The sequence below is a fragment of the Saimiri boliviensis genome, chromosome 16 (genome assembly GCF_048565385.1).
Source record: "Saimiri boliviensis isolate mSaiBol1 chromosome 16, mSaiBol1.pri, whole genome shotgun sequence".
In the NCBI taxonomy this organism is placed as follows: domain Eukaryota; kingdom Metazoa; phylum Chordata; class Mammalia; order Primates; family Cebidae; genus Saimiri; species Saimiri boliviensis.
The window spans coordinates 53,456,625-53,471,049 of NC_133464.1; the positions used below are offsets into that span (position 1 = coordinate 53,456,625).

Here is a 14,425-nt window from a genome sequence, read left to right on the forward strand (position 1 = left end):
ACTGCAGCACTGTAGTATAATTTGAAGTCAGGCAATATAATGCCTCAGGTTTTGTTCTTTTGCTCAAAATTGATTTGACTATTTTAACTTTTTTGGTTTGAGTGAATTTTAGGATTTTTTCCCCCCAATTCTGTGAAGAATGATGTTGGTAGTTTGATAGGGGATAACACTGAATCTGTAGGTTGCTCTGCACAATATCATTTTAAGGATATTGATTCTGCTGATCCATGAACATAGGTGCTTTCTAATTGTGTCAGCTATGATTTCTTTCATCAGTGTTTTGTAATCCTTTGCAGAGGTCTCATATCTTTTTGGTTAAATATACTTCTAGGTGGTGGTGTTGCCAGTGTAACTGGGATTGAGTTCTTGATTTGGTTCCCAGCTTAATTGTTATTGGTATTTATAGGACTGGAAAAACTAAAGAGCTGTATGCAGAAGGATGAAACTGAAGCCCTAGCTGTCACAATATACAAAAGTTAACTCAAGACAGATTAAAGACTTAATTAAAGACAGATTAAAGACTTAAAGCTATAAAAATCCTAGAATAAAATCTAGGAAAAACTCTTCTGCACATTAGTATTGACAAAGAATTTATGAAAGCAACAAAAACAAAAATAGACAAACGGAACTTAGGTAACCTAGACAGCTTCTGCACAGCAAATGAAATGATAAACAGAATAAACAAAAATCTACAGAATGGCAGAAAATATTTGCAAATTATGCATTCAACAAAGGGCTAATATCCAGAATGTACAAGAAACTCAAACAACAACAACACCTAAAAGGAAAAAAAAAATAATCGAATTAAAAAATAGGAAAGGACATGAACAGACATTTTCCTAAAGAAAACATATAAGTGGCTAACAAACATATAAAAGAATGCTCAACATCACTAAACATCAGAGAATTACAAGTACAAACCATGAAGAGATGCCGTCTTACACTAGTCAGAAAGGCTATTATGAAAAAGTCCAAAACAACAGATGGTTTATACTCTTTTTATTGCAGCACTATTCACAATAGCGAAATCATGAAATTAAACTAAGTATCCTTTAATGGATGATTGGATTAAAAATGTGATACATATATGTATATACCATGGGATGCTACTCAGCCATTAAAAAAATAAAATCATGTATTTTGCAGCAACACAAATAGAACTGGAGACCATTATCTTTAGTGAAACGACTCAGAAACAGAAGATCAAAAACAGCATGTTTTCGATTATAAGTGGGAGCTAAACAATGGGTACACATGGACGTGCAGAGTAGAATAATGGACAATGGAAACTCCAAAAACTGGAAGGGTGGGAGGCAGGTTAGAAATGAAATACTACCCATTGAATACAATATACACTATTCCAGTGATGGATACACTAAAAACTCAGATTTTACCACTATGCAATAAATCTGTGTAATGTAACCACACTTGTATACCTAAATCCATAAATATAAAAATATTAAAAATAAACACTACACATTTATAACAAAGTATGACAATTTTCTGTCTATCCCTCTTAAATAATAATTTCTATTCCATTAAGGAAAACATTTTTGTATTTTAAATTTATTCTTCCAATATTTATTCAATGTTAATGAATTTTAAATTCTACTAGTTTTTGCTTTTCTCTCCCATTTTAAATATAACTTACTGCATTTCTTACTGCAAACATCCTAAATTCTAACAAAAATTTAACACAATTTTTGGATAATACTCAATGTCAATATATTTATGTATATATTGTCTACAGCTAGACTGTTAAATTATACGACTTTCTGTCAACATGTTTGATTTTTCTGAATTATCTGAGGCTTGCTTTTCTATGTTCTCTCTCTACCTGAACTTCATATGTCCTGACAAACTAGTAAAAGGCTAATGACATCATGTAATCTATTAATTTTTTTTATTTATTTACTTATTTATTTATTGCTAGAAACCTCACTCTTGAAGCCCTCTGAATTCTTGCTCTAACTTAGGGTCAGTGTTAACTATTCCTATGCATATCTTATTGTGGGACTTTCCTTAACTCTCCATTGTAGGGGTTTATTTTGCTTCTCTCCTGTGTTGGGTGCCCTGTTTTCTGAATTTCCAGGTCCTTCATTGACTTATTTCAATAGTCTATGTCATCCTGTTTCTGGAAAAATTTTTGGAAAATACTATATGTAATGTATAAACTTAATATGATATAGTATAATATACAAGAATATATTTTACTCCTCATACTTTTGAGTAAAATTCGTTTAGAATTCTATATTAGAAATACTTTTTCCCTCAGAGTGGCTCCATTGTCTCATTTTCCTTGGATGGGGTAACTCATTTACTTTGATTTAGAGAATTTTTTCTCCAATTGTTATTCTAAAACAGCCTTTATTTTTTATAATTTTAAATAACAATTTTTGAATAATTCAGGGTTTTAAAAGTTATAAAATAGTATAACAAATGAACATTTACCCAAGAAAAGATATTATGCAAAAATATTGTAGCTGTACTGCTATGCCAATGAGATTGCTGGATCAAAGAGTATGTCTATCTTTGATGAAATTAGACATTGCTAAATTGCTCTTATTTTCCTAATTTGTTATATCAGAGTTGCTTTTGTTCTACATTCCTCTAAACACTTAATTTTGCTAGATATGAAAATTATCACACCTATAATCCCAGCACTTTGAGAGGCCAAGGTGGGCAGATTATCTGAGGTCAAAAGTTTGAGACCAGCCTGGCCAACATGGCAAAACCCTGTTTCTACTAAAAGTACAGAAATTAGCTGGGCGTGGTGGCAGGTGCCTGTAATCCCAGCTACTCTGAGGCTGAGGCAGCAGAATAGCTTGAACCCGGGAGGCAGAGGTTGCAGTAAGACAAGATCGAGCCACTACACTCCAGCCTGGACAACAAGAGATACTCTGTCGCCCCTCACCACCCAAAAAGTCTCTCAACCTTAAGAGCAGAGATTGTGTTCCATTACTGTTTTAGTTTGCATTTTTCTGATTGAGTTAGAACATTCTGTTTCATGCTCTTTCCTCTCTTCCGTGCAGCACTTTTAGTGTCCTCATATTAATAAACCAAACCCAGCTTCTAGTTGTGAGACATAGATGACATTGATGTCTGCCCATTGATGTCTGCCATTTAGAATATTTTCTTCATTTCTGCTATGCACAAATTCATTTTGTTTCTTTAGCTCAATTGTGTTTGGGGCCCAGAAAAATACACATACATACACATAAACAAATATGCATACACACCTACATACACTCATATGTACATATACATTTATTTCTGTCATTTCTGTGTTATAAGCTATGTGAATCCAGTATATTTTTTCAATAAATTAGTCAAATACAGATTTAAATATTTATTTTTTACTTGATTAAAAATGAAATTATAAACATTTGAATTTATAAAAGTTGAAGCTATGTACTATAACTTATCAGTGTTTTAAATCAACTAAAATTCTTTTGATTTTCTCACCTGTAATACCTATTAATTCATAAAATTAGAGTTGCCATATTTAGCTAATGAAAATAGAGGATGCCAGTTAAAATTGAATTTCAGATAAACAACTTTTATTTAGTGTAAACATTTTCTAACTGTGCTTAAATTTAACTGGTCACATTTATTCTGTATATTTTGTGGCAATGTTAACTAAATCTTTGTTATAAATTTTTTGGCAAATATTACAAGCATGTTTTTAACAGTTTCTTGAATATTTCTTCTCTGGGTGGATTTTTCTTCTCTTCTATTATTTTCTAGTTTAGTAACATCAGCAATTCGAAGAGAAATGTATGCTTCTGAGTGACAATAGCTATCCCAGATGATTACAATATGCGATTGCAATGAGGATAATATCATATGATGCTTCAGAGATTTCTGGGCTGAATTTTGGCCTCAGTATTTAATAACTTTGTGAATTTTGGCCTACTACATAACCTCTCTGTGCCTTAGCTTCCTCTTCTAGAAATGAATTAGTATATGTATTAAATATAAAATACACGGCTCAAAAATAGTGTCTGAGCCAGGTTTGGTGGTGTCAGACCATAATCCCTGCTGCTGGGCAAACTGAGTTGAGAAGACTGCCTGAGCCAAGGGGGTTAAATCCACCCTAGGCCACATAACAAAACTCCATCTCTAAAAAAAAAAAGAAGTAAATAAATAGTATTTAGGTATTTAGTTCATAAATATTACTCTAGTATTAGATATTTTTACCTTCTCTCTTGACATTAATTTTTTAAGTCTATAAATATGTATGTATTTTTAAAATTATTAGAATGAGAACAGGAATCACTTAGTCATTCTTGACTTCCAGCTTAAATATAATACATGAGAAGGCACTGGGACAAGCCATCAGATTATCAATTTACAATTCCCTAGAATAAGAAAGTTTGCAAGCAGCATGTTATTGGAGAGAGATTTATGAGCCCAATTGATATTCATCTGTGATAGGATGGCTTTGTATGTGGATAGAGAAACATCAAAATGTAAGCAATAAAATCTTCCATTTTATATTGAGATTTTATCTAATATCATATTTTCATAAATAGTTAAGAGCATACAGTTGAAATTGAAATATTATTCTGTGAGATTCACTGCCTAGAGAATGCCAGAGGTTTCCTTGCCAGTAGCTCACTGACAAGTCAAAAGACTGGTAACATTTAATTACTGTTCTCCCTTCTGGATTCATTTTTATAATACCACTTAAGCCCACGTAATACCTTAACTGGTGAAATTCATGACTACTTAGGCGCAAAGTTTGGAAACCACTGGTATCCAATAAGTTTTGTTGGAACAAAATCTTAGTTTTAATTGAACCACGCAATGAATATTGATGAGATATGCATAGTTGTCATTTGGAAAACTAGCTACAGTAGATCCTGTGCTATTTTCCCACAGGTATGAAACAACATAGACAAAAACTTATACAATGTTGCTGAAAACCAGGACAGATTGTCAACGTATGTTCAAAATATAATAGAAAGTTTTACTGTGAATCAAATGCAGCTAGATAGAGAAAATGGGATGACATTTTCAGCCTGTATTTTCTCTCTGCTTCTGTCTTTTTTTTTTTTTTTTTTTTTTTTTTGGTTTGGTTGCATTTTGTTTGGTTTGATTTCCCAAATCTAGAGACAGAATCTTCTGTAAAGCAAAAAGAAGAAGAAAATGTCAATGTATGCTGATGAAAAAAGCTTATGTTTTTCTGGGCAAAAATTAATCTTAAAAAAGCTGAGCTGCTGTTATTTGGTGCAGGGCTGCTGGATGAAGGTGGTATCTCCTCTTCTCTTTTTGTATTTTCTGAATGATCCAGAACAACTTATTGAATGAGCTACTAGAATAGCCACTGCCCTAAGCCAATATCCACAGGTACTGTTCACAGTATATTTACATTCACTACCCCTGTCTGAGCTGCTTTTCTGTAGGCAGACTGTTCCCCTATTTCTTACCATGTATTGTAATAGCATTTGAAGATTGATATTCTTTCTTAATTAAAGTAGTAAATTTGAGGGAAAGATCCAGCTATGTACAATCTGCTTATAACTGGCTCAGAGAAATTTCAATGGGATCCTGAAATTAAATGTAGACAGTGGGAATAGAATAAATATTTTGATGGTTGTTTCCTCTAAAATCTTTCTTTTTTAGTGCAGAAAGTAAAATATGTGATTTATGGTCTAAATATGAGGTTTAAAATATGAAACTAATAATGCAATAATCAATTACTCTTCTGTATTTACTGTTTTACTTTTTCCTTTCTATTTATTTGTAATATTGCTGCCTGGTCATCTAATCTCATTTTCTCACTGTTATTCTTGTTCCCATTGTTCTCGATTTTGACCTCTATGAGTATTTTCTTTAATTTTATGTTTTAATTGTAAATTGACAAGTTAGAGTAAATATTTATTGTAAATATTTAAGGTGTACAAACCAATGTTTAGATTTATTAATACAGTCTTGAATCATTAAATCAAGCTGATTCAAATATCCATCACCTCAAATACTTAAGTTGTGAGAAATTTTGAAATTTAACTCTGGCCATTTTGAAATGTACAATATATTGTTATTTACCACATTCTCCAGGTGGTGCAATAGATCTCACCAGAAAAATCCTTATTTCTTTGGTCTAATTAAAGCTTTGGGCCCTTTGACGCTTATCTTCCCTTTCCCCCCATACTCTTTCCAACCTCTGGTAAACACTTAGAAAGTGTAGCACATCAGGTACATGTATTTATAATTCACATTATTTTTTCAGGCTACTATTCATAAATATTGGCCTGTTTATGATCTGGGATTATACAGCTTTTTGGCTAACAAGCGATGGATCGAACTTTTTCCCTAAGTGAAAAAATTCTCCCATTCATAAACTTTCAGTTTTGGATTTATTTCATTTTGCTATTTTTTAAAAAAAACACATAATGTAACTAATTGTTATAAACATATATTTATGCTACTTGTAAATTTTATACTGTATTTTATCTTTTTGTAAAACAAAACCATGAACTTATTACATAGTTATAAGGGTGAGTTTTGAAAGTTTATATATTTTTATTTTTTTCTCTTATTATACTTTAAGTTCTGGGGTACATGTGCCGAATGTACAGGTTTGCTACATAGTTATACACATGCCATCGTGGTCTGCTGCATCTATTACCTCGTCATCTACATTAGGTATTTCTCCTTTTTTTAACAATATGTTGGCCTTTTTTGTAATATAAAATAGAAAAAAATGTAGGACTGAACAGCACTTAAGACGATCAAGTGTTATCTGTGAATGTGAACATTCCAGTTCTTCTATAGTGAAGGTAAGATATGAAACAAATATGTGTGTGTGCATGTGTGTGCGTTCATCTGGGTACATGCACATGCACTTAGAGTGCTTGCTTAATTTTAGATCAGCCTTTCACAGATCTGTTAGGTTCTCTGAGAGATTTTATTTTCTAATGTTTATTCAAGAAAATTTAACACAAATAACTTTGAAATGAACAATTTGTTTGTTCTTCAAATACATCACTGAAAATCTTTAAGAGTTTTGCAGCACCATCTAAAAGCAAGTGTAGCCACTGAAGACTAAAAATGTAATGACAAATAATATCTATCTATGCCTCCTCTTTTCTTCTCAAATAATAGTGTAATGATTATGTATTTGGCAAACATGCAGAAATGTTTCAAAAAGGACATTTAAAATAACAAAAGGTCTACAAAAAATTTATAGTGGAGAAAAAAATTGTGGAAATGTTATATAATTCACTTCTCAATACTGTGTAAAAGAAGTTTTTCAAAACTTTCTCATTTTTATTTTTAGCTCTCCATATTTCCAGTTATGTGATAATTGACTAGTTACTAAACCTTTCAAATCTTAGTTTCAAATCTTAGTTTCTGCTTGTGAATCATGAAAAATAATAATGGAAATTGCTTCATAAATGTGATTTAAAGTGAGCCAAACAAAAATAACTGAGCAAATTTCTGACTTGTAAATTACCCTGTATATGCTCATGTTTATTTTATTATTTATTTTTAATCAACTTTTATTTTAAATTCTGGGATACATGTGTAGGTTTGTTACATAGGTAAACATGCTACAGTGGTGTGCAGCACAAATCAACTAATCACACATGTATTAACCCAGCACCTATTAGCCGTTCTTCCTGATGTACTCCCTCCCCTGACCCTGACTAGTCCCAGTGAGTGTTGTTCTCCCACTATGTGTCCGTGTGTTCTCATTGTTCAGTTCCAACTTATAACTGAGAACATGAGGTGTTTGGTTTTCTGCTCCTGTGATAGTTTGCTGAGAATAATGGCTCCCAGCTTCATCCATGTCTCTGCAAAGACATGATCTTGTTTCTTTCTGTGGCTGCATACTATTCCATGGTGTTTAAGTACCACATTTTCTTTATCCAGTCTATCATTGATGGGCACTTAGGTTGATTCCGTGTCTTTACTATTTGTGAGTAGTGCTGTAATGAATATATGTGTGCATGTATCTTTATAATAGAATGATTTATATTCCTTTGGGCACATAGCTAGTAATGGAATTGCTGGGTTAAATGCTATTTCTGCTTCTAGGTCTTTAAGGAATTGCCACACTGTCTTCCACAATGGTTGAACTAATTTACATTCATACCAACAGTGCAGAAGCATACCTTTTTCTCTGCAACCTCACCAGCATCTATTATTTCTTGACTTTTTAATAATCACCATCCTGCCTGGCATGAGATGGTATCTCATTGTGGTTTTGATTTGCATTTCTCTAATGATCCATGATCTTGAGCTTTTTTTTCATATATTTCTTGACCACACAAATGTCTTCTTTTGAAAAGTGTCTGTGCATATACTTTACCCACTTTTTAATGGGGTTGCTAGGTTTTTTTTCTTGTAAATTTGTTTAAGTTCCCTGTAGGCTCTGGATATTAGACCTTTGTCAGATAGATAGACTGCAAAATTTTTCTCCCATTCCATAGGTTTTCTGTTCACTCTGATGATAATTTGTTTTGCTGTGCCAAAGTTTTAAGTTTAATTAGATTCCATTTGTTAAATTTTTGCTTTTGTTGCAATTGCTTTTGGCATTTTTTATAATGAAATATCTGCCAATGCCTATGTCCTGAATGGTATTGACAAGATTTTCTTCTAGAGCTTTTGTAGTTTTGGGTTTTACATTTAAGTCTTTAATCTATCTTGCGTTAATTTTGTATAAGGTATAAAGAAGGGGTCCAGGTATTATTTTCTGCATATGGCTAGCCAGTTCTCCCAGCACCATTTATTAAATAGGGAGTCTTTTCCTCGTTGCTTGTTTTTGTCAGGTTTGTGGAAGATCAGATGGTTTCAGGCATGCCATAATATTTCTGAGTTCACTATTCTGTTCCATTGGGTTATGTGTCTGTTTTTGTACCAGTATCATGCTGTTTTGGTTACTATGTAGCCTTGTAGTACATATTGAAGTCAGCTAGTGTGATACTTCCAGCATGGTTATTTTTGCCCTGGCTATTCAGGCTCTTTTTTTGGTTCTACATGAATTTTAAAAATAGTTGTTTTTTTTTTTTCTAATTCTATGAAAAACGTCATTGGTAGTTTAATGGAAATAGCATTGAATCTGCAAATTACTTTGAGCAGCATGGCCATTTTCACAATATTGATTCTTTCTATCCATGAAATAAAAAATATAATTGAGACCCATCATCATCATCATGCAAAGGCCTTTAAGAGGAAACTATTTAATGACTATTATTGCTTCCTATTTTCCACCAGTAAATAGTTGTCACTGATAAATTGACAGCCATGAGTCTGACAAGAACGCTTAAAATATGTTATATAATCCAACATGCCTGTTTACAGGGTGAAAAATTCTAAGAAACAACTTATGTGTACTTCTTGGTTTCATGATACAAAGTAAGCACAGAAGCACCACCCATGCCACTGAGAACGCTGGACAATGCAACCTTGAAAAACATTTGCCTCCTTCATCATGTGCATTCTTCCTTCAGCAGTCAAAAATGACTGTGTACATGATGTCAGATCCTTTGTGTCCTGACTGTATCATCATTCAGCAGCAACAGTGTCGAATGGAGAGGAAGTCAACCCGGCAACGACAGTGACATACTGTGCAATCATCCAGCTGATGACGATGTGAGCACTCTTCAGATCTGGAAGCATTCCCGTTGCAGTGTCACAGCTACTGAAGTAGGCAGCTAGGTAGATAATACCTTGGACAGACATGGTAAAACCATGGGACAGGTCCTTAATCTCATTAGATTTGTAGACATTAACCAGGGAGTCTCCAAGTCTTCTGAATTCCCTTTCAGCTCCAGCTTTACCCATATTGGCTGGTAGATGGGTATGAGTAAAATCAAGTAAACAAAACACAAGGATGGTGGCCCCAGCACACTGCCTGATGCAAGATTCCTTGCCATGTAATGCCAAAAGTGGGTCCTTTTGTCCACACCACCTAGGAAGATCTGCTAGTATTTATTTCTGAAGCCAAATTGAGAGCCTGGGTGGGAAAGTATCTGATGACATTGGCCAGGTTACTGTGCCAGAAGGACAGGACTCCCTGCTCCTTGGGAATACTGACCATGCCGTCTATAATGCCCTTGTATTGCTTATCTGCAGAAATTTGCTTACTGGCATGCTGCACTCACAGCAGCAGCTTGAGCCACTCGATGGGTGCTACTGCCACCTTGGAGATGGCTGCAACCACTCCAACTGCCAGGAAGTCCCTGTTGAAGGACACAGTTACATCTGCCATGTTGAAACAAAAGGGAAGGCAGCCTGCTGCAGGATGAGATTGGGCCAGGAACTGTCTTTGACTGCAGGGCTCTGGGACCTCATGTTATTACAGAGTGTAGGCTTGCTATTTATAGGGCACATCTAAGAGTTTCTAGTAAAAATTATGGGACTGCAAGTGTCCTGAAATATTAAGTTTTGTAGTACTAATATATTAACTTTTTCCCTTATAAGTTCTGGTAATAAAATACGGTCCTTAAAAGCCTACCTTTCTGATATTTGTTGTGACATGTTTTATGGCCTAACACATAGCCAATTTTATTTAAGGATTCTTTTGTACTTAAAAAGTATGTGTATTCTGAAGTTACTTCATGCTATTCTAAATATAATGATTATATCAAGCTTATTATTTTTTCTATTCAAGATTTTTTAGTGTTTTCTTCTTTTCTCTGCTTGATAAAAATCTTAAAAGAATTCGATTAAAATTTTCTGTTCTATTTATTTGGAAATCTTTTCTTGTCGTTCTGTAAGCTTCCTTTATTTTCCTTTTAGTAAAAAAACATTCGAAGCTGTGTTTTTACAGGCCCACAAGTTTAAAATCATGGTATTTCTCTATTTTCACTTGAAGTGACACATTTATACCTGGTGATAATTTTTCATGTTAAGTATCTATTTTCCTAATATTAATATGACTACTTCAGTTTTCTTTTTATTTGTATTTATCTAAAATTTTACTTCTATTCCTTCCTTGTATGTGTGAGCTTATATGAATCTCATGTAAATAACTATATTTCATACAGCTAATATTGCAGACTGTTTATTTTGTTGGTTTTATTTACTTCCATTCCATTTATTATGACCAGTCATAAAATTGAGTTATTTCTATTTATTATTTTGTGCTTTATATGTCTTAATATTTCACTTCTTTTTCTTGCCTTATTTCAAATACTGATTGAGATATAGTGTTTGCTTTATTTCATTTTTTTTCTTCCTACTCTTTTGGAGATTATATCCTCTCTCCTCTTAGTCCTTTGGAGATTTTAAGATGACAATTAAATTTATCAAAGTATAAAATTAATCAATAATCACCCTATTCTAAAATTACTACTAGGGTTTATGGTACTGCTTCAAAAGCTTTCTCTTCATGTATTTGCTATTATTGTGGAGCATTTCAGCTATATTTCTCTTTTTCATCCTACTAAATACTGTTTTTGTCATTATTTTATAAGGGCAATGTTTTAGATTTATTCATACATTTCTCTTCCATAGCTTCTCTCTGGCATTAATTTTTCTCCTTCTTTTAGAAATGCTATAACTAGGTTTTACATGTACTATAAGATCTCACTTAATTGTTTTTTGCAAAATCAGTTTAGTTTTTCTTGTTCTTGAAAGGCAATTTTTATGAGCATACAACTTATCTGAACGTTGGATATATCCTAACTGTTTCCATTGTTTTGTTGACAATTCAACGAATTATATTGACTTCTATTGTTCTCCTCAATTGGTAATCTGTCTTCTTCATATATCATCTTTTCTTTTTTTTCTTTGTTGATCTGCAGTTTCAATATGGTATGTAGAAATACACTGATTTTTATTCACTTCTACATTAGCTATTTTGAGCTTTGAATCTGAGAATTGGTTCTAGAAATTTCAGTTTGAAATCTTCCCAAGTCCAGCTGTCTCTGGCTGGGCACTTCTCTGTCAAGCCATCCTCTGAAGTCAAGTTACTTCTTTCTGATGTCCAGCTATTTCTCTGCTTCTCTAGGAGTCTGGGGTCTTTATAGGCACAGGATGAGGGGCAAGGTAGGCCCAACGTAGTTTAGGGAAAAAACATTTGAGCAGGAAAATAGGGATAGAAGTTCGCACTTTGGACCATGGGTTTTAGGTTTTTAGCTTGAAGGTGGCATTTTGCCAGGGACCCAACCCTGTGTGCCTAGAATTTCTCTGCCTCCTGTCACTATCACAATAACCAATTAGGTAATATAAAAAATTGATTTATGAAAATAAATAAATATATAAATATGAGAATATTAGGAAGAAAACTTCACTCCTATGTAAATAAAATTACAACTGTGATTGAAGAACTTGTTAAAAGGAAATGGAGAGGTCTGTCTCCCCAAAGAGCAATCACTTCTCCACTTCACCATCTCTGTATGTATTTACATGTCTATCACTCACTAAATATGAATAATAATCTGTGAGTGCTTTGGTTTATCATGATTCCTTCTTATATTTTTCTGTAGTCTGACAGTTTATCTTAGGTATTCCTTTCGCATTAAAATTATTTCCAACAAAACACTCAAGGAAATGTCACTTACCAACAGAGCTAATATCTAAATAATTTAGAAAATTGTTTTAATGTTTTTTTCTTTATATCTAAAAGAGGAAGATGTAATTCTTTTCTACATTAGTAGAGTTTTTGGTTTGCTTCTCTTCTTCTTTTGAATCATAATTCTCATAACAATGAGTCCATTTTCTCTTACTTATTAATATTCTTCCTTCTTTCCTTGCAAATATAATGAACATTTATTTATATTTGCTTGAGTCTTTTTCCTACTCTATATGTCACTTTATTTGCGCTAATGTTGAGTACCTGTATTTTCCCTCCATAGAGTTCCTATAACTATAGGAGTCAGGCTACACACCTGCCTTCCTACTGAAAACGACTAATTTTGAAGGTGTGTGTAAATTATCCTAAAAAAATAAAGTGTAACAGTATTCTAAATTTCTAAGTTGAATTTTCTACTTTAATTTGTCTTTCATAGTTTTTTTAAAAAAAACACTGAATTGTTTGTTAGTACAAACATAAAATTATTATATTTAAGTTTGTAGTTTAATTTTTGACTTCTCACAATTGAGGATAACTATATTCTTGTAACAAAAATGATTTTTGAACGAAACTGTAAGGAACATTTTTTAACCCTGAAAGACATTTAAAAAGTAATAAAATTGAGATATTTGCTAATATTTATTTACCACAATAACCTAGTATTTTTCTAAGTTAAACATAAATCTAGGTGCATTGAGTCTTTTGAAACAGTAGAAAATAACATAGAGGAAAATAATTACTCATGATGATCTCTCTACTTAAAATAGGTTGTCAGCATAGTTACATATTTTCCCAGTCAAGTATTTTCTATACTTTTTTGTACATTTTTCTACACTTTTAAAATGAGTTAAAAATATTTTATACTTTCGATGCTTTTTTCTATACTTTTTCTGTATGTATTTACTTTTAGAACATTGAGCTAATTTTATTTATAAAGATTGGCAAACTCTCATTTTTCCTTTGGTAGACAGCACATTGTGAGTAATTGTCTTATTAGCTTTTCTTTCCTCTGCTGTCCACAAAGGGAATCTAGATTTGTCCCATGCTCCATATTTTTGGTACTGCTAAACAAGGAAAACAGCTAGGATATTTGGAAACAACTCTGAGTGAGGCTTAAAGATTAGACAGAGATTACTTGAGAGGGAGAAGCAGAGAGGGAGGAGAGGAGAAAAACAGAAAAGGATAGAGAGGAAGAAAAGAAAGAGGAGAAAGAAGTGGGAAATGAGGAGGAAAAGTAAGAGAAATTAGGTTGAAAATTGGCTTCTCGAGGACTGTAATTGGGCTCAGAGAAAGAATAGGTTAATATATTTGAAATGTTTGTAGAAAGTAACTCAATCAACCAACAATACTTTAAAGCTGAAATGTTAGAAACACTGAAAATCTGCAATGATCCATTTGCATGCGAAAATATACAAATTGAACTGTAGCTTCCATTGTTTGCTGTAAATAAATTTTCTTGACTATTTTAATGCAGTACATGGCAAACTCTGTGTGACTTTTCTTTGAACTCCCACAACCTCTTTGTTTGACCTATGTTTTAGAGTTAAGAAAATACACACAAATGACTGTTGTGCTTGGAGCCTTTTACAGGTCTTCACACATTCAGTGCAAAACTTCAACATCCACAGCACCATGTTTTGCAATTCTTAACCATGCACATAGGGATCTCTTTGATCTTTTATTGGGTAATTAATAAATAATTACTACAGCCACATTTTTTAGTGACATGCTTAAAATATAATTGACGTTGAAGGGGCAATTATGAGTGTGCCTTAGAAGACATATACATTTATGATTTATTTATTTAAAATTAAATCCTTGGAACTTTTCTATTTTGGGGGTACTTTTTAATTTTGTCAGTATTAAAATAACTTCAGTCATATATATATATATATA

At 32.8% G+C, this 14,425-nt stretch overlaps 1 pseudogene; it reads right to left on the bottom strand.

The window, feature by feature from the left end:
• Window positions 1-9,335: 9,335 nt before the first annotated feature.
• On the bottom strand, window positions 9,336-10,260 carry LOC101032733 (ADP/ATP translocase 2 pseudogene; annotated as a pseudogene).
• Window positions 10,261-14,425: the final 4,165 nt, after the last annotated feature.